This window comes from Ceratotherium simum, chromosome 40 (assembly GCF_057802395.1).
Source record: "Ceratotherium simum simum isolate JZ-2026a chromosome 40, ASM5780239v1, whole genome shotgun sequence".
Taxonomy (NCBI): Eukaryota; Metazoa; Chordata; class Mammalia; order Perissodactyla; family Rhinocerotidae; genus Ceratotherium; species Ceratotherium simum.
In genome coordinates, this window is record NC_141939.1 from 13057600 (window position 1) to 13075314 (window position 17715).

The 17715-nt window shown below is 44.1% G+C and overlaps 1 protein-coding gene and 1 long non-coding RNA gene across 13 annotated transcripts in view; one reads left to right on the forward strand and one right to left on the reverse strand.

The window, feature by feature from the left end:
* ST6GAL2 (ST6 beta-galactoside alpha-2,6-sialyltransferase 2) overlaps positions 1 to 10667 on the reverse strand; it is a 74497-nt gene extending 63830 nt beyond the window's left edge. For 3 of the 10 annotated variants that reach the window (XM_087426326.1, XM_087426329.1, XM_087426322.1), the window contains exon 1: positions 9171 to 9667. The gene's annotated coding sequence lies outside the window, so the exon portion shown is untranslated. The other 7 variants (XM_087426328.1, XM_087426324.1, XM_014791702.2 and 4 more) reach the window with 6 other exon arrangements.
* On the forward strand, positions 9814 to 17233 carry LOC147912076 (uncharacterized). Of its 3 annotated transcripts, XR_015550328.1 has the most exons (5): positions 9820 to 10224; positions 12581 to 12697; positions 13579 to 13705; positions 14641 to 14803; positions 16599 to 17233. It is a non-coding gene; the product is annotated as an uncharacterized LOC147912076 (long non-coding RNA). The 3 variants fall into 3 exon arrangements; XR_015550327.1 differs by having other exon boundaries at positions 9814 to 10779; positions 13579 to 14803; XR_015550326.1 differs by having other exon boundaries at positions 9814 to 10224; positions 13579 to 14803.
* Positions 17234 to 17715: the final 482 nt, after the last annotated feature.

Sequence of the window (17715 nt, forward strand, 5' to 3'; positions counted from 1 at the left end):
AAAACATCTCATAGAACTATCCATCTATCAGTGTCCACCTGCAATATTAAAGTATTCCAAATTCATAATTCAGAGGCTACAAGTTGCCAAATAAAATTAAATTCATGGGGGCCGGCCCGGTGGCGCAAGCAGTGAAGGGCACGCGATCAGCTGCGGTGGCCTGGGGTTCGCCAGTTAGGATCCTGGGCGCGCACGGACGCACTGCTTGTCAAGCCATGCTGTGGTGGCGTCCCATATAAAGTGGAGGGAGATGGGCATGGATGTTAGCCCAGGGCCAGTCTTCCTCAGCAAAAAGAAGAGGATTGGCAGATGTTAGCTCAGGGCTGATCTTCCTCACAAAAAAAAAAAAAAAAAAAAAAAAATTAAATTCAGGGGCCGGCCTGGTGGCGCAGCAGTTAAGTTCCCGCATTCTGCTTCAGTGGTCCGGGATTCACGGGTTCAGATCCTGGGTGCGGACCTACTCACCGCTCATCAAGCCATGCTGAGGCAGCGTGTCACACAGAAGAACTAGAAGACCCTACAACTAGGATATACAGCTGCGTACTGGGGGCTTTGGCGAGAAAAAAGAAAAAAAAAAAAAAAGAGGAAGATTGGCAACAGATGCTCAGGGCCAATCTTGCCCTCAAAAAAATGTTAAAAAAAATTAAATTGAGTTAGTAAAGAAAATTTGGTTTTTAAAGTGTTTTTTTATATGAATGTTACATGTTCAGCTTTATTTTTAATAAACTGAAATATATTAAAATATATCTTTAAGATTTAGAGCATAATGTACTAGCTTTTAGTACATTAGTACACTAGTAATGTACACTAGTACATTAGTACTAGTATTTTAGTACAAAACTTATTTTTGATCCTGTGGTTGTAGTGAACTGAAAGGAAGATCTATCACATCCAACAAATAGCAAAGCCAGGCTATGCACTTCACAGCATGCAAGTTTCAATGATAAATATCAGACTTTTCTACTTTAATCCACAACCTATATTTCATTGCTGGTTAACTCTGCCATAACTCTAGAAAAATATACTAAATTGTTTAAAAGTTAGTTGTTTAAACTTAAATGTAAGCAGGTGACACAAAGAGCTAATCTATTCTACTAGAAATCAGGATAGTGGTTACCTTTAGGGGGACAGTAGCCAGAGCGGGTATGAGGAGGCTTCTGGGAAGTTGGTAATATTTGTTTACTGATCTAGCTGGTTACACAGGTATATTCGGTTTATGAATATTCATCAAAGTTTACACTTACAATCTGTGCACAGCTGGCAATGGCACAGGATTTAATAATTAACTTTTCTCTGCAGCGATCCTCTGGTTTAGGAAAGCAGCTGAAGAAAACAAGACAGTAAACTAGCTGCCCCCAAATAAGTAAAACTGAACCTTGGAGAGAGCAACACAGCTTCCTCCCCATATGCTCGGACACAAGCAGCACAAGACTGATACAGACATGTTTGGAGAGGATGAAGACGACAATAAGAGTTCCGAACTCGGGTGGAAAGAAACAAGTGGCAGCTGGCGTGGGAGGTGGGGGGTGGCGGATGCGAGAGGATGACATGTTTCTATGTACCTCTTTTCTCCTCCCGACTTCCATGTGACATCATCCTTTTCTGATTTGAGGACTAGCAGGAAAAGAGACATGACACAGGCCAGTTCTTACCGACTAGTGTACCAACTCCGGATGTTTCCGCGAATCCTCTTAGAGCCTATTTGACTTGCAAGCTGGGCATGGCTACACTTGCTCCTCCCTGTCCTTCTCAGATCCCAGAAAGTGGTTTGGGGCATTGTTCCACCTCTATCTTTTGTACTGGAGGTTGATGAAATCTGATACGTGAGCATACACATAGCTGACAAGAATAATGTCATATGAAAGCAAATGTAGTCCTGTGAACAAAAAAAATAAGTTGAAAGAAGAAAGATATGCTCCAGTTCTGTTTTGTTCAATGATGTCACTCCTCCAGGCCCCCAGAGTTCAACACATGCTTTTGGCATGAGTTTCTTACATCATTCTCCCATTCCACCCACACAAGCTCAGAGGCCGCAACTCAGTCCCTGCTCTTTCTCCACCTACAAACCATCAGCACCACGTGAAGGAAATTTCATTTGAAGTACACAGTGAATGAACATTCCAGGGGACTTGACCTGATCTCTGAAAAAAGATGTGCTTAGCAACTACACAAGATAAACAAGGGGAATGTTTAAATACTTAATTGCAATCACCAATCCTTGTTTTTTACCCACAGTATAAAAAAGCAATATAAAGCAAACAAATAAAAACACACAGGACCTCCCTCCGATAATCCTGTTCTCTACCTGCCTCTCCCCACACACAGAACTTGAATTTGTACTTGAGAGAAAAGAATATGTGGGTTCAGAGGAAATATATATCCTGGAAAGCAAATTAATCAATCTATGTCTGTCTTTCAGTTCAGTAAGAATAATTCTTAAGGAGTGGCCCTCCTGTGAAGCTGCTATGGTCTAGGTTGAGCAGGGACCAGGCGGACAGCACCCCTGGCACCTGGCTGCTTGCCACAGGGATCACACTGTGCATTTAGGGCTGTGATACGCACCATGTGGACACAGTAATTCCCAGACCAAATGTGCTGGCCATCATGCGGGGTCACTCGATACATTTCTACATTATAAGCTCACCTCTCATTTTCAATACGGTGTGCTAAGTTCAAGATAGATCTAATTTGGGCAACTGAGAGGCAAGGACTGATGTGCAGATTTGGGATTTAAGGTGAGTTTAATTTTGCCAGAAGAACATGTACATCATGCATTTGATTGTGCTCACAGATTTCCACATTATCATTGGGTTAGATATATAACCCATATATCATTGGGTTATAAAGAACCTTTGGTCTAGGATTCTTTTGACTACCCCTTAAGAGGCATATTATTAAATACAATCTACAGCTTTTCTTTTACCCATTTCTGGTTTTACATCTGATACTATGCTTACCAGTCACGAAAATACTGAAAAAAAAACCCAAGCCAAAAATTAATTCTTCTCTTTCTGTGTATGTATCCAACAGTGATATGTGGGGTAGTACTGGGGTACGATTATAATACTGCATGATATGTTTTAATTATGTGGCAGAAAGTATAGTAAAGCAAGTACAGAAATGTTTGGGTTTAACTTATGGAAGCAATCACATTATTTTAAAGTCACACCTTATAGACATTTTCCTATTACTATCAAGTCAATTTCTGAAACTCGCCCAGCTTAAATAGTTAATAAAGTAATCTATTTGCACTCTCTGAATGTTATTATAAAGTACCAAGTATTGAGTCAGGCAAATTACTTAATTAGTTCAACTCTTCCAGCTACTAATTTTGAACATAGGGCAGAGGAATATAGTTTGTAACTACACTCTGACTCAAAAGGGAGAAAACCGCCCTTTGAAAAATGGAAATTATACACCTGCATACACATTATATTCATATATACACACGTATATATTAACATAAAGTAAACCATGTTGCACTTGTCAGCTTCCCATTTATTCATAAATTGCTCAAAAAAATACCTTGGGAATTAGACAGTCTAGTATTTTTTAAAAAATAAAACTCTTGGGCTTATTGCCTTAATTCTTTTACCTAAAGCCTTCAGTGATTAGAGGACATTACAAATCAGGGCAACTTCCAATAGTGATGTCTTCTCCAAGAGAGACTTACCTCTTCTCCAGTCACCTACACTGTCAGACCAACTTCGGGCTGACCTGAAACACCTAAAACGTGCCAACATCTTTCCTCCCAGCAAACAGCTAACCAACATACAGGACTCCAGGCATCGGCCACCGGCTGGTTCTCCTGGATGCCCTGCCCGAGAGGCCTCCCTCGGGAGCTGGTCTCCACCGTCAAGAACACTCTGCAAACAGCAGAGCACCCTGCAGACACTGTCGTTACAAAGAACACGTACAAATACACACACTCACACACAAATAAACGTGTATTTTCCCATATATATTCTTTTTATAATAAATTAAGAGTAAAGTTTAAACCCTAAACATTTTTGACATCTTCCCATAAGCCCCTGATAATCTGGAACATGCACTTCTCTCAGAGATAAGTGACACAGGAGCAAGAACGCTCTTCTCTCAGTCAGAAGCTCAGGGTTCTGGTCCTGATTCTGTTACTCAACAACTGCGAATCCTGACAGTTAACGCTTAAGAGTCCTAATTTAAGTCCCCACTGCTAATCGCTAATGTGAAAACATATTCATGCTGGGACTTATTCCTCCTATATGTGTGTGTGTGTGTGCACGCGCACGCACGTGTGTGCACATGTTCTTTTTAAAGACAGTCCTCTTTTTTGTATTGGGATTTCTCATGGAATACAGTTTTCCCAATTTTTTTTCCCAATTTTAAAATATAATTTAGATAGGAAGATCCCTCTTCTAATAGCAAAAACAAATTCATTCATTTAATCATGCACCTATAGGACCAGATTGTAATTGGGTTAACTGTATCATTTGAAAACAAATCCTATATTAATTGTACTTTTTTCTACCCATTTGTGGTCAGAGGTACAAATATAGCTTTTTAGAACAAAATAATAAACATATTTCAGCAAAGTCATCACCACACTTTTGCAGAAGGTACTTTCCAAGTTTGTTTTTGAATAATGAAAGCTATTGGATTATCTAAGAGATTTACCCTTTCCCAAATTTAATTTAAAGCTAAGTCATTTTAGAAACCACAACAATTACCAACATGCAAGAACCTCTACTTAAAAAAATTGTGTAATTTGAACATGGAAAACCAATTATTTTAAATTTAATAAAGCATTTTCCTCTCAGGCTCAAACACTAGAATTGACCTAGAGTAGAACTTAATGTGTGAATTATAAACTCTGAAAACAGAGGCTTATAATCAAGATATTGCAGGATTTTTCTTTACAGTGTACTCTCGAATGCTTCAGCCAATATATTTCTAAAGGTCCTAAGAGACTACTTTCTGAGCTTGCTCTCTTCACCAACCCAATAACTCAAAGCAGAGGAATAATTCCCTCAAATCTTAGCCTAAATTTTTCCTCGGGAATGTCACTTGCTATGACATCCTTCCTACGAGCCTGAATTTCATTCTAATACAGTACTGACTGCCTGAATATTCCAAACCGCAGGGGCCATTTCTGAGTTGCAACTCAAGCCTCTTGCCGCTTCCAGGTTCTGGTGAGCTCATCGCTCTTCTGTCTGTGTGGGCTCCCCTGCATCTCCTCCCATCCTATACAACCTTCCTGACCCAGCCAGCTGGGCCGTGGGCTGAAGACCTGAAGGCAGTTACAGTCCTTCTCTGGCCCTGACACAAGGACGGGAGGAGTCATTCCTGTTCCTCCGCGGAGCTGGCTCTCCCTCTCACAGCATGGACTTCGGAGACACACGAATCCAGGTTCAAATCCCAGCTCTGCCCCTTTCTCACCATGAGACTTTTGAGCAAGGCACTTCACCTTTCTGAGGCTCAGTCTCCACACCTGTAAAATGGGGATGATGATAATACGGCCCAGGGTTGTGGCTACGGTGTACTTTAATAAACTCTGCAGAGTAAACGCAGGGAATGGGGCCCGCTAAGTTCATATCAGCCGCTGTTTATATTCTTTGAATTACTCCTCTCCCCTGGGCTACATGGTGTTTGACGGGAGGTCTAGCATGTTAACTAAAGGTTAATTCTCTTTTGAACTGGGACTTAGCTTTTAAGTATGCCAGAATATACAATGATCAATTTCGTGGAATCTCAGCACGAGAAGACACCTTGGAGAGGACTGAATCGAAGCCTTCATTGTATAGTCCTGGAAACTGAGCTCTGGGAGGCGCCGACTTCCTCCAGCGCTGGTCACCACAGGGGCAGCACTCCCTAGGACTCAGGTCAGGGGGCGCCGGCCAAGAGCTCTCCTTGCTGCCTCACTCTCTGAGAAAGTCCAGTGCAAAACTGCTAACCCAGCCCTCCACCCTTCTAGCTTGTTAGAGCCAGTGTCTGCCTTGACTTCGGAGTTCTTTCCTAGAGAAGACCACAGAGGGCAGCAGAAACCAGGAGCGGGGCACAGAACAGTTCAGTGCAGACAGAACTCCCAGAGGGTGGGTAGCATTTCTCTGCTGTGATCTCCCTCCACAGAGCCATTCCTCGCCCAAAGCAGGAAGGACTTTGTACTGTGGGACAGCCCGGAACCAGCAGGTGCCAAGTGAAGACAGTAGCAGGGCAACTGCTGGGCCCCAGCTTTTACCAAGTGGCAGGTCTAGGACCAATGCTAGTGCTGGACCAATCCCCCAGCGTCCGCAAAGCCTTAGGACTGTCCAGTTCATACCTCACACCCTTTAAACATATGGCTGTCATTTTGCCCACAGGCTAGGTGGGTTCCAAGCATTTTGAATGCAGCAGAATTAATGGAGAACATCAATTCTGCAGGGGGTGGGAGGGGGCGGCGCTTGGGATTTCATATTGTGATGGGATTTGGTAAGGGGCACAATAAATCCGTGTTTCTCTGACACTTTTGTCTGTGCCCTGTGTACTTAGTAATGTTTACAAAACAAATCTCTCAGAAGTAGGAAGGAGGGCTTCCAGAAAAATGGCAGATACATTAAATTAAAAGTCTGATGTTTATCCGCTAACAGTAGCTGGTCATCTTCTACAGCACACTCAGTCCTTGGGCATGACATCAACCTGATAAGAACATGGAAAACTTCTGTGTAAATGTACACCCGCACTCTCCTGATTCCAAAAGTAGTATCTATTCTATGTAATTAAGTCTCTTACCGTCAGTTGTGAATTTTATCCCACAGGTCTTTTTTAAAAGAGGAGCTTTCAATGCTTAAAAACTCAAAACTTAACATACACCTTCCATGAGGGCACTATCTTTCGCTTAGACATTTAAGCAAATTGAATAAAGTACTTCATTTACTTTAAACAATTAAAATGTAAGATCATAAAACAGAGGCTCCAAAAGGGGGAAAAACAGTATACTTAAAGAGAACGTGACTATTAAAAAAAAGACTGTCCTTATTATCAAGGCATAAGATATTTTTATTCAAAAGTATCAAGAATGAGGCACCAAATCTGAAAATTAATTAAAAGTTTCTCAAAGAGCAAATATCTCCAAGTTTTTGGAAAGGAACCCATCATTTATTGACCTAAGCAGTAGGTACAGAAACCTAGGACTTGAGTTTGTCATTTTAGGAAGACTTAAGCACTTGAGAAATGCTTGGATAAACTGTAGACCTAGAGTATAAAATTTCAGGTAGCATAAGCAATAGATCAGAGACTCACACACTTAAATCATCTCAGAAATGGGAGAATCTCAGAAAAAAAGCTCCAGAAACAATCATCCACAGGAATTTGTCAGCACCCACTTCACTATTTAACCAATCTCTCTGGTTGGCCAGGAATCTTTCCCTAGACCCAACTTAAGTCTTCACTCCACAGAGCAAAGCCTTTCTCTCTTAATTATCCTCATCAGAAACTGAGCATAGTTGATTGCTCTTCTCTGCATAATAAATCCACTCACATATTTTGAAATATTAAATTATTTGAAATCCTTGAATCCTCCAGTCTAAATATTCTCATTTCTTTATCTTTACTTCCTAGATGGTGTGCGCCACCTAGTAACCTCGCCAAATGCTGGTCTGGGCTCTGAACTCTCTCCAGCAGTCTCCACCTCCTCTCTACATTGTGGAGCTCAGAACTAACAGCTCAGGCTCATATCACAATCCCTACAAGAGATTTAGCTCAAAACTCCAGAAGCTTCATCTGCACTAAGCAAAAAGGTAAAATGCTACAATTTATATCAATCACAATAAAAATGGGATCAAAATTCCAACATCTTTAAGTGCCTTCTTTTAACCTAGCGGTAAAATTCAAGGCAATTCACCTATTATTTTAGGTTGTTCTCCATTTTGATCAAAATATCCATTCACCATTGTCAACGTTTTTCTAATGCATTAGTAGGAAGTACAGGCCTTCAACTGTTGTACAAATTTTGGTTGTTAGTTTCAGAAAAACGATGGGGGAAGGAGAGTGGGTAAAAACAAGTTCAAGGCCACACATCATTTTTCCTTTTTAAAAGAAGTGTGAACCCCAAGTTTGCAACAACAGGATGCCACATAGCTTTTCAATTTTTGAAATTCCTCATTAGTCACAAACTTTATTTCAAAATGGCAAAAAATATTGACCAAAATTTCAAAAAATGTAAATGTCAAGTAACCCGCATGAGGGTTTTTAAATGTGCAGAAAGTACTTAAAATGCGTTGCAAGCCCGCCAACAAAACTCGCACCAAGCAGTCTGCGGCGCTGCGGACAGGATGCCCCTCCACGGTCTGAACGCTAACGGCAAAGAAACAAAGATTTCGACCAAATATGGTTTGCCTCTCGCTAAATTTTCCGCGTGACCAGTAGAAATAAGTTCACAAAAATGCAGGCAAGCATTTCTTTTCTCCCAAAGTGCTTCTGGGATTATAAAACAGCTTTGAAAGTTCAGCCTGACAAAACAAACATGGTATTAGGAGGAAAGACCTGGAAGGCAGTCACAAAAAGTCTCATTTAAATTCCTGGAAAGCACATCTTCTCCAAACACAGCTATTCAGTTCGCTTTGCAAGGCATCACTTGCTGCGAGCCACAAGTTTTAACTTCCCTCCGTCCCCCAATACCGTCAAATCCGAACCAGACGAATGTTAACATTCCGGACTCAGAAGAACGCATCCAACATCCTCTCCGTACACGGCGGAAAGTGAAACAACTCAAAAGCAGTTTTCCCCGTGCAAGTGCATAAGAATTAACAGCCGGGTATTTAGGATTCTAAAGATCCCTTCTACCCCTAAACATTATAGCTACAGAAAACTAGAAATCAATAGAACACACTTTAAGCTTTAAGAAGTGCAGTTTTGCACGGGGGTGGGGTTGAGAAAGACAATCAAAAATCTCTATTCCCTTCTAGAGCCAAAATAAAAGATCACCATTACTGAGATACAGGGGCACAACTGTGTCCGCCCCTCCCCAAAGCGCAAGCCCTCCTGTTCGCTCACCCTAAGAATTTCCTGCTTCTCCCCCAAAACCACTCTCAACCTCCCCAGACAGAGGTCTGGCTCCTGTCGCCGAGTCTAACTCCACACTGAGCAGCGCACAGGCTGCGGCGACACAGAGGAAGACGTCGCCCCACTGCCCGAGCCCCGCGCCCGCCCTTACCAACCTTCTCCGGACGCCGCGCCTCGAAGCGCCCGACACCACGGTGCTCGGCGCTCCCGGGCCGCGCGGCGCTGGAGTCGGAGACGTGCGTGTCACATTTTCTTCTCCGGCGGCCGCTCGGGCGCGCGCCACGCGCTCCCACACTCACACGGACGCCAGCTGGAGCGGGACCCGAGGCCGGGGGCGCCCGGCGCGCGCGCGCCGCCGAACTTAGGCGCTGTGGACGCCGAGCGCGCGGCTCAGATGCTCCTGCTTGTGGCCGTGGCTGTCGCCGTCCCCGCCCCCGCCGAGCAGCCTCCTAGTACTACCTTGGGAGCCCCGAGCGACCCGCGCTCGCGTCCTAGGCGGCCTGCGGGATCACCTCCCCGGGGCCAGAGCTGATCGGCGCCGGGCGGCAGCTGCAGGCGCGGCGGGTGGCTCGGCCTCGGGGCCGGCGTGAGGCTGTGCTCAGCCCCGCGCCGCGCGCCTCATTGTTCCCGGCAGCGCGGCGGCGGCGGCGCGGGCGGCAGGAGGGACCGCGGCCGGGAGCCCCGGGGCTAGGCGGAGGCTCCGGGCCCCTGCGCCGAGCCTGCGCCGCGCCCCGCCCCCGAGCTTCGCGCGCCCCCTCTGCCCGCCCCAGGCTCCCTCTCCCTCCGCCATCGCCTCCATCCTCCCCACCTCCCGGCCTGGGCTCACCTAGCGGGCAGGCGCCGGGCACTGGGAAGTTGCCCTGTCCGCTCCCCAGGCCCCAGGCCCCCGGCCCGGCTGCCCAGCCCGCCGGCCGGCGCAGGCGGGATGCACGGCGGGGCGCCCCCCCGCTGCGCGCCGAGCCCAGCTGCTGGCAGAGAGTGACTGCAGACTCGGGCAGCGTGGGGCGGCGCAGCTGCCTAAAAAGGCATGCCTCTCCCCCGCCGCCGCCTCCAGCCAGCCTAGTTCCTCTGAGGGTTACCTGCACAGGCTCCGCCTGGCACCGCGCTCGGCACTCACGGGCACTCAGGCCCCCGTCCGCGGCAGGGATGCAGGAATGTGAACGGCTGTGAGTGATGGGGAGGGGAGTCCGGGCGCCTGGCCCCGCGAAAGTGAGTCTTTGTGTACCCGGCTCGAACACACCCTCCTGCCGCGCCAAAGGCCGGGCTACCTGCGCGCGAGGCAGCGCCCGCGAGCCGGCCGGGTGGGGCGCAGGGGAGCGCAGCATCCTCCCCGGCCCGCTGCTCCCTTTGTTCCTCCCGCTCGGCCCGGCTCCGCGCTGCCGCCTGGCCGTCGTTCCCGGGAGCTTCTCCGAGGCGCCCGAGGGTCGGGGCTGGACTTGGGAGCGGGCACCTTCCACTTGGGAAGGTCCGCCCGCCGAGTCGGGTGAAGGAATTCCCTAGAGGCCCCGGTCGCTCCCCGCCGCCGACCCCTAGCCCGAGAAGGACGGAAAGTTCTCGGGACGGTGGCGCCCGAGGCTGCTCGCCGGGCACGTGCAGACCGGCCGCGGGGGCGGGAGGCGGCCGTGGGCCGGGCAGCTGGAGCCGCAGATCCGGTGTCCGTGTGCTCGGGTGCGGAATGTCCATTCGTCACCGCGGCCCTCTTGCGCTTCCGAGGCGGCCGCAGCTGATCCCGGGACCCGAGATCGCGCCGCCCTTTGTTTGCTGGTAAACACGCTCCTTTGAACTTCAACGTGCCTCCCGCGTGCGCGCAGCCCGCTCCCCACCCCGTGGTCCTCGCGGCCCCAGAGGGCTGTTAAGTTGTGGGGAGCCCCCAGGTGGAGCAAGGTTGAGTGGGGTGATAGTACCTGGTCGTGCCCGTCTCAGAGGGACAGCAGGTGATTCGCCTTCCCCTCCCTCCCAGGTCCCTGCAGGGGCTAACATTTTGGAGACACAAATCCTTTACTAAATCACTATTCTAAAATTCGTGTGGAAGTTCATTTAACTAACTGAGGCTTTAAGAAGAAAACAATTAACTAGGTATCCAATTCATTCAGTATATATTGAGTGCCTACTACGTGCTGGGGACTCTGGGCTGGGCAGTAGACAGGCAAAGGTGAATAAAATCTCTTTCCTTCCCCTAAGAAGCTTGCAGAAATTTAAAACATCACAGGGGTTCAACTAAAACGGGGCAAAACGCATTGTACTCAATGAAAAGTGAGGGCCGAAAACGCTTCCTCAGTATTGCTCCGATTGTGTTCATGGTTTCTGATACCTGAATTCTGCGGGGCTGCACGAAGGGATGGACGATGTATCACACGGATTTAGAAACAACAGCAACAACAATGTTACATAAATGTGAAATACGTACAGTGTGGCTAAAAGAAAGTAAAAAAAAAAAGTGACGTGATCTAGTCTCGCAGCTAGTGGGGGTGGCGGTGGCGGTGGGAGAGGGAGTCATGCAGAAATCTCCACCTCTTGTCGGCCAGGTGGCAAACGCTGGGCCTTGGTTTTCTCATCTGTATAATGTATGTGAGAGTAGCTACCTTCACGGTTTGTTATAAGAAGTAGAGAGCTTGTGTTCAAGTGTCTCCCCTGGTGCCTGGAATGTAATACTTAATAAATTGTAGTCATTAATAAAAGACAGTAGCCATTATTAAAACACGTTAACCGTGAAGTAGAAAAATAATTTGTATACACTTCTTACAGTGTATTTGTATTTTACACACTTCCTGTTTCTTTGCAATAAATACGGCAAAAGCTAATGTCCTGACTACCTTAAAGAAATCTTAATGAGAAGTTAAATGAGTGGCCAAATAACAATTAACTTTATGTTGTAGAAAAATTACCACCTGAGGGCAGATAGGCAAATCACTGTTGTAAAATTTTAAGTAGATTGTGTTTCTTTTTCTTTTCTTTTCTTTCTTTTTTTTTTTTGCTGAGGAAGATTGGCCCTGAGCTAACATCCGTGCCCATCTTCCTCTACTTTACATGGGACATTGCCACAGCATGGCTTGACAACTGGTGTGTTGGTGTGCTGCCAGGATCCCAACCTGCGAACCTCGGGCAGGTGAAGCCAAACGCAGGCATTTAACCGCTTGCGCTACCAGGCTGGCCCCAGACTGAATTTCTTATTTATGGTTGGGGTAGTAAACAAAGTGGGACTATAAACTGACAATCTTTTGCTTTCTAAAGAAATCAGAAAGCCGGTGGATAGACATAACGCTATCAACTGGTGATTGTTTCTGTCAAAGTGTGATGATAAATAAAATATTTTGACATCCTTTAGTTTAATTGCTTAGAGGCACCCCAAATAGGAGCATATTATTTCATTTTTTTTTTAGTCTACAGATTCGTGAGAAATTCCTGGGCTCTTCTGGCACTTTAATATTCCTTTTCTTAAACAAAAAAAAACAAAACAAAAAATGAGAATAAAGTTATTCCCACAAATAGAAAGCATGAGAAAGCCGCTTGGTATTATCCATTTGCTCATAATAACGTGAAATTCCTTTTCTGTTTTTAAACTCAGGGTTCCTCCATTGACCTGTTTTGTGCCCACTGTTGACCGATGACAGCTGTGTTTCACAGGGAACATTCTCCCATCTTCAGGAACTTGTCCTTGGTTAGCAGTCGATCAGGAAGCTCGGTGAGTCTCCCAGCTGAGAAGCGTTTGAGCTCTGGCAGGAGGTGAAGAGCACATATTTTCTAACTGTACCGTTGCTGAATCTGGAGTATGTGTTTTCACTTAACTGCTACTCATAGAAAATACGTATTTCTCTTCTATTTATTTTGCCATTCAATTCTCACAATAAACCCATAGATTATTTTACAGATGGGGAAACTGAGGCTGACATGTTTAGGACCGTTTTCTTTAAGCATAATGTCTTCAGTTCTGATTTACCTGAGATTGCCATTCCGTAAGTGAAATTAGTACCTTAGGGAGGAAAATCACCTATAGATGTTTTCTTCAAACTTAATCAGTGAAACAAAATGTATGTGGTCAGTTTGAACAATGAATTTCTGATACTCAGTTGTTCAGAAGCCATTATACATTGCTAAAATCAGGAAGAAACCTTTGTTTTGTAGCTTAGCCAACCCATAGATTTCTTTTTTCAAAATTCATTTAGTCTTTTGAAGTGTTCATAAGGCAAAAGAATAACTGAATCTATTTCCTCATCTAAAAAATGAGAATAATAATCCATGTCGTAGAGGTGCTCAGAGGATTAAATGAGATAGTGACTTCAAAGTGCCCACTCCAATTGAACATATGGTAATTGTTCAATATGCAACAGCTGTTATTGAAAGGATGGGCGTGTGCCCATTTTGTAGATAAGAAAATCCGGTTATAGAGGGTAAGAGAGACACATAAGACTATTTGTTACTGAAGAATGTTCTGACCCTGAATCCATTTCTTCAGCAACTGTTTGTTGAGTGCAAGCTATTTGCCAGTTCAATTCTAGGATCTAAAGACATAAAAGTCAATGACAGAACAAGTGCTTGCTCTCACTACCTTCTATTCTTTTCCAGGTGAGACTGAATATACAAACCAACAACATCCAGACCATATATGACGATAAAACTCTGTTGGGGAAGAGGGAGAATCCCCCTCCGCCCTTTCCCTTAACATTCTTATGGCTGGCCAAATAAAAGACAGGTTAGCAGGAGAAGATAATACCTAGTTTAATAACATGTGTACATGGGAGAAACCAGGGAAACTGAATTTCTCGACAAATGGCGAAAGTTTTCACCTTAAATAGCATATTCAGGTAGACAAAGGAGGATGTTGGGGGCGGGTAGTGGGTTGGAATTTCAGAAGGGAAGAAGACAATTCACATGAAGAGAGAAGTATAAATCTTTGTCAGACAGTTCTTTGACAGACAACTTTCTTGTCAGACAACCTATACAGAATGTGGCCGGAGAGACAGGAATTATAGTAATCAAGAGTATGTAGATTTAAGTCCTCTTCTTCCGTCCTGATAAGAGTTTCCATAGAAAAGGTCATCTCCCCCCTCTTCCCAATACACAGAGGGAGATACCTTTACAAATGTGAATATTTGATAAACAGAACTTTGAAAAGAATGGGCTTAGTGAGGACCCTGCCAGTCTGTCCATACCCAGAGTTATAAATTCCTTTAGGCAGTTAGTGGGGGAGGTCAAATGTCTGTCAGAGAAAATAATCAAGGTAAAGAGAGATATTTTGGGGTGGCCAAATTTTGATCTTCCACAATCATGACCCAAAATCTGCAGCAACCAGACCAGGAAGCCAAACCACAGCCTTTGTACAATCAGCCCCAGTCAGGGCTTGATAACAGCCAGCTTCTCAAATTCTTGCCCCCGCTTCCAACTTAAGACTGTACATAGAAAGCCAAATATGTTCCCCTAACTAATCACATAGGATGTCCCATTTCTGGTTAGCCCATGGTTATGAGCTGAATTATGTCTCTCTAAAATTCGTATGTTGAAGCCCGAAAACCCTGTATCTCAGAATATGACTGTATTTGGAGACAGGGCCTTTTGAGAGGTAATTAATTTAAAATGAAGTCATTTGGGTGGGCCCTAATCCAATGTGACTGGTGTTCTTATGAGAAGAGGAGATTAGGATACACAGAGAGACACCAAGGATACCATCTCGCAGAGAAAAGACCACTTGAGGACACAGCCGGAAGATGGCCGTCTGCAAGCCAAGGAGAGAGGCCTCAGAAGGAACCAACTTGGCTGAAACGTTGGTCTTGAACTTACAGCCTCCAGAACTGTGAGAAAATTAATTTTTGTTGTTTCATTTATTTCCACACGGGGAGACGGGAGACCCCAGGGAAAGTTGCCAGAAGGAAACCTAATTCCATCCCAGATCCTTGGGAGGAAGTGGAGATGGGCTAAAGACTATCAGGAAATTTCCTTTTTAAAAATAGTCCTACAAGAACAAACAGCCCATATGTGATGTTTCTTTGATTACCTTTTCAAAGACCTCTTTCTAACAGCTAGCAATATAATTAATTAGAACCTACCTCAACATCTGGGTAATTTTCCCATTGATTAGCCCTGCAATTTGTTGTACATCTCTCACAAAACACTAATCATTTTAAGGTGAAGCAGCCTGTACTGACACACAGTTACACCAGAGTTGAAAACACCATTCCATTTCAGAAGTCTAAATCCTACAGCAATTTAAATATTTTTCAGTCAGTGATAGAAATAGTACAAAATAGCTTTAGCTGTAGAAACTAATGAATAATAATGGCACTAATTTAAGAGACATCGGAAGCACGAATATAAAGTGGAAACTTTGGACCAAATTTTTTTTTAAAACCCTACACATTAGTTTTGAAGAAGTACTAAGTTGTCTGATATTTCTCAGGTTCAGCTCAAGTTATTCTCCGCAACATATTTCTAGATCTGGTCTAACACAGTTTAAAATCAATACATGCTTCCCAAGAGAATTCTTACGTGACTAGGATTGATTGTAAGTTATATATTAAATAGCACAATTTAGATAGCCATAAATTTCTTAATTCAAAAATCAATAAAAGTAAAAAAGAATATCCAAAGTAACCTGTATGATATTACATGAAGTGTAGAGGAGGCAAAAACTTTTCTTCTACCCTCCTAATTTTTCTGGCTGGTCTAAGAATTAAATTGAAATGAGACAGATTAACAAGAGAAAAACCAATTTAATTTTGTGCATACAGGAGCATCAAACAGATATTAGACAAGTGACACAGGCAGGCAGCTTTTATGTATTTTTTATTTTTTTTTTAATTTTTATTTTTGGTGAGGAAGATTAGGCCTGAGCTAACATCTGTTGCCAATCCTCCTCTTTTTGCTGAGGAAGATTGGCCCTGGGCCAATGTCCATGCCCATCCTCCTCCACTCTATATGTGGGATGCCTGCCACAGCTTGGCCTGATAAGCAGTGTGCAGGTCTGCGCCCAGGATCTGAACCTGCGAACCCTGGGATGCTGAAGCAAAGCGTGTGAACCCAACCCCTACACCACTGGGCTGGCCCCTTATGTTTTTTTTAAGCAAAGAAACAAATTTTGTGAAGAACTGAACCGATGAGACAAAGAAACTTAGGTTTGGATACTTACCTAAGTCAAAAGATTGAGTAGAGTTTGTTCACACAGCCTTCTCAGCCCTGAATTCCCTATCTCTGGTGATAAGGTCTCTTTACCTTCTGGTGCAGCGAGGGCACCTTATCTATAGGAGATTTATTTCCTCCTTTCAGGGGGACGGAGAGGGTCAGAGTGTCCTTCTTGCACCGGCTGTTTCTTAAGTAACTTTAATTCAAAATAATCAATATACCACTTTGGCATGTTTGGAGGCGGCCTGCCCTGAGCCCCAACACAAGAAATAATTTTTAAATTTTTGAGTGATTTGACTAAGAGGAACCAATTATCTTGTGACATGTAAAAATATTAGAGGGACAGAATTGATCTCTTTTGCCCTCTTAGTTCACCTGACACCATGGTAGCAGTATTGATGAGATACAATGAATAATTTATTCATCTGAAAAGGTTATCATCTTTAAAATGTTATCTTTTTTTCTTCTAGTTTACATAGGTTGTGGAGGATGTCCTATCTATTGAATCCTTGAGAAATGAGAAGAGGAAAAATGCATGCACATTCATGATTTGACTTTTTTGGAGAATAATAATATCCATTAAGAACATTCTTGAAGGAAGAGTTCAGTGATGTCAGCGTGGGTTGTCCTCCTGCAGGTGGGTTACGTTCCATAGATGTCTTCCTGAGCGAGAGAGCAGAAGACATGTACGTGTGGCCTGGGGCCTCAAGGCCTCTCAAAACAGGTTCCTGAAGTCAAAACTATTTTCATAATAATACTAGATGTTATTTTCCCTTTTTACTCTCATTCTCTTGTGAGCGTATGGTGGAGTTTTCTAGAGGCTGTGTGATTGATATGCAGATGGATTGCAGAAGCACTTATGAGAATTCACTTGTATTTTAAATCAGACATGAAAGCAATTTGCAAAAATGTGAAGCAGTGTGATTCTTCTTCTGAGATTTTGTTTGGTTTTGTTTTGGAAAATATAGTTACCTTTTCACAAAAATATGTTACTTGTGTTAAAATGTAATAGCTTAATATTGTTATTTTTAAATGATTAAATATTTAAAATTTCTCAGTTTTCATTTTGGTAAATATGCAATAAATATAACCCACATGAATAACAGCTCTTGAGGGTCCTCAATAATTTTTGAGTGGAAAGAAGTTCCAAGATGAAAAAGTTTGAGAACCGTGATGCTATAGGGTTGGAGTATATTTGACCATGAAAATGTTCTAAAATGTGGTGAGATTCCGTGGCTGGTTGACAATAGCCTGAGCTTAAACTCCCTCAATAATTGCCGAGGACCCTGGCCACTGCCCCTCGGGGCTGCGTGACCTGACTCTCCTGCTGTGTCCCTCTTCCTAACACCACCACTCCCCTGCTCCCTGTGTTCGGGGGCCATCCTGCCTCGGTCTTGGCTCTCTTCTTTCTGTTGCGTCCGCCAGCTCATTTCTTTCCATCCTTCACACCTCGACTTAAATCTCATTTTCTCAGAGAAAACTTACTGATACCCCAGACCATATTAAGTCCTTTTAAAATGTGACTTCATGGCACACAGTATTTTTGTTGCATGTAACAAAACTGCAACGACACTCAACAAATATTTA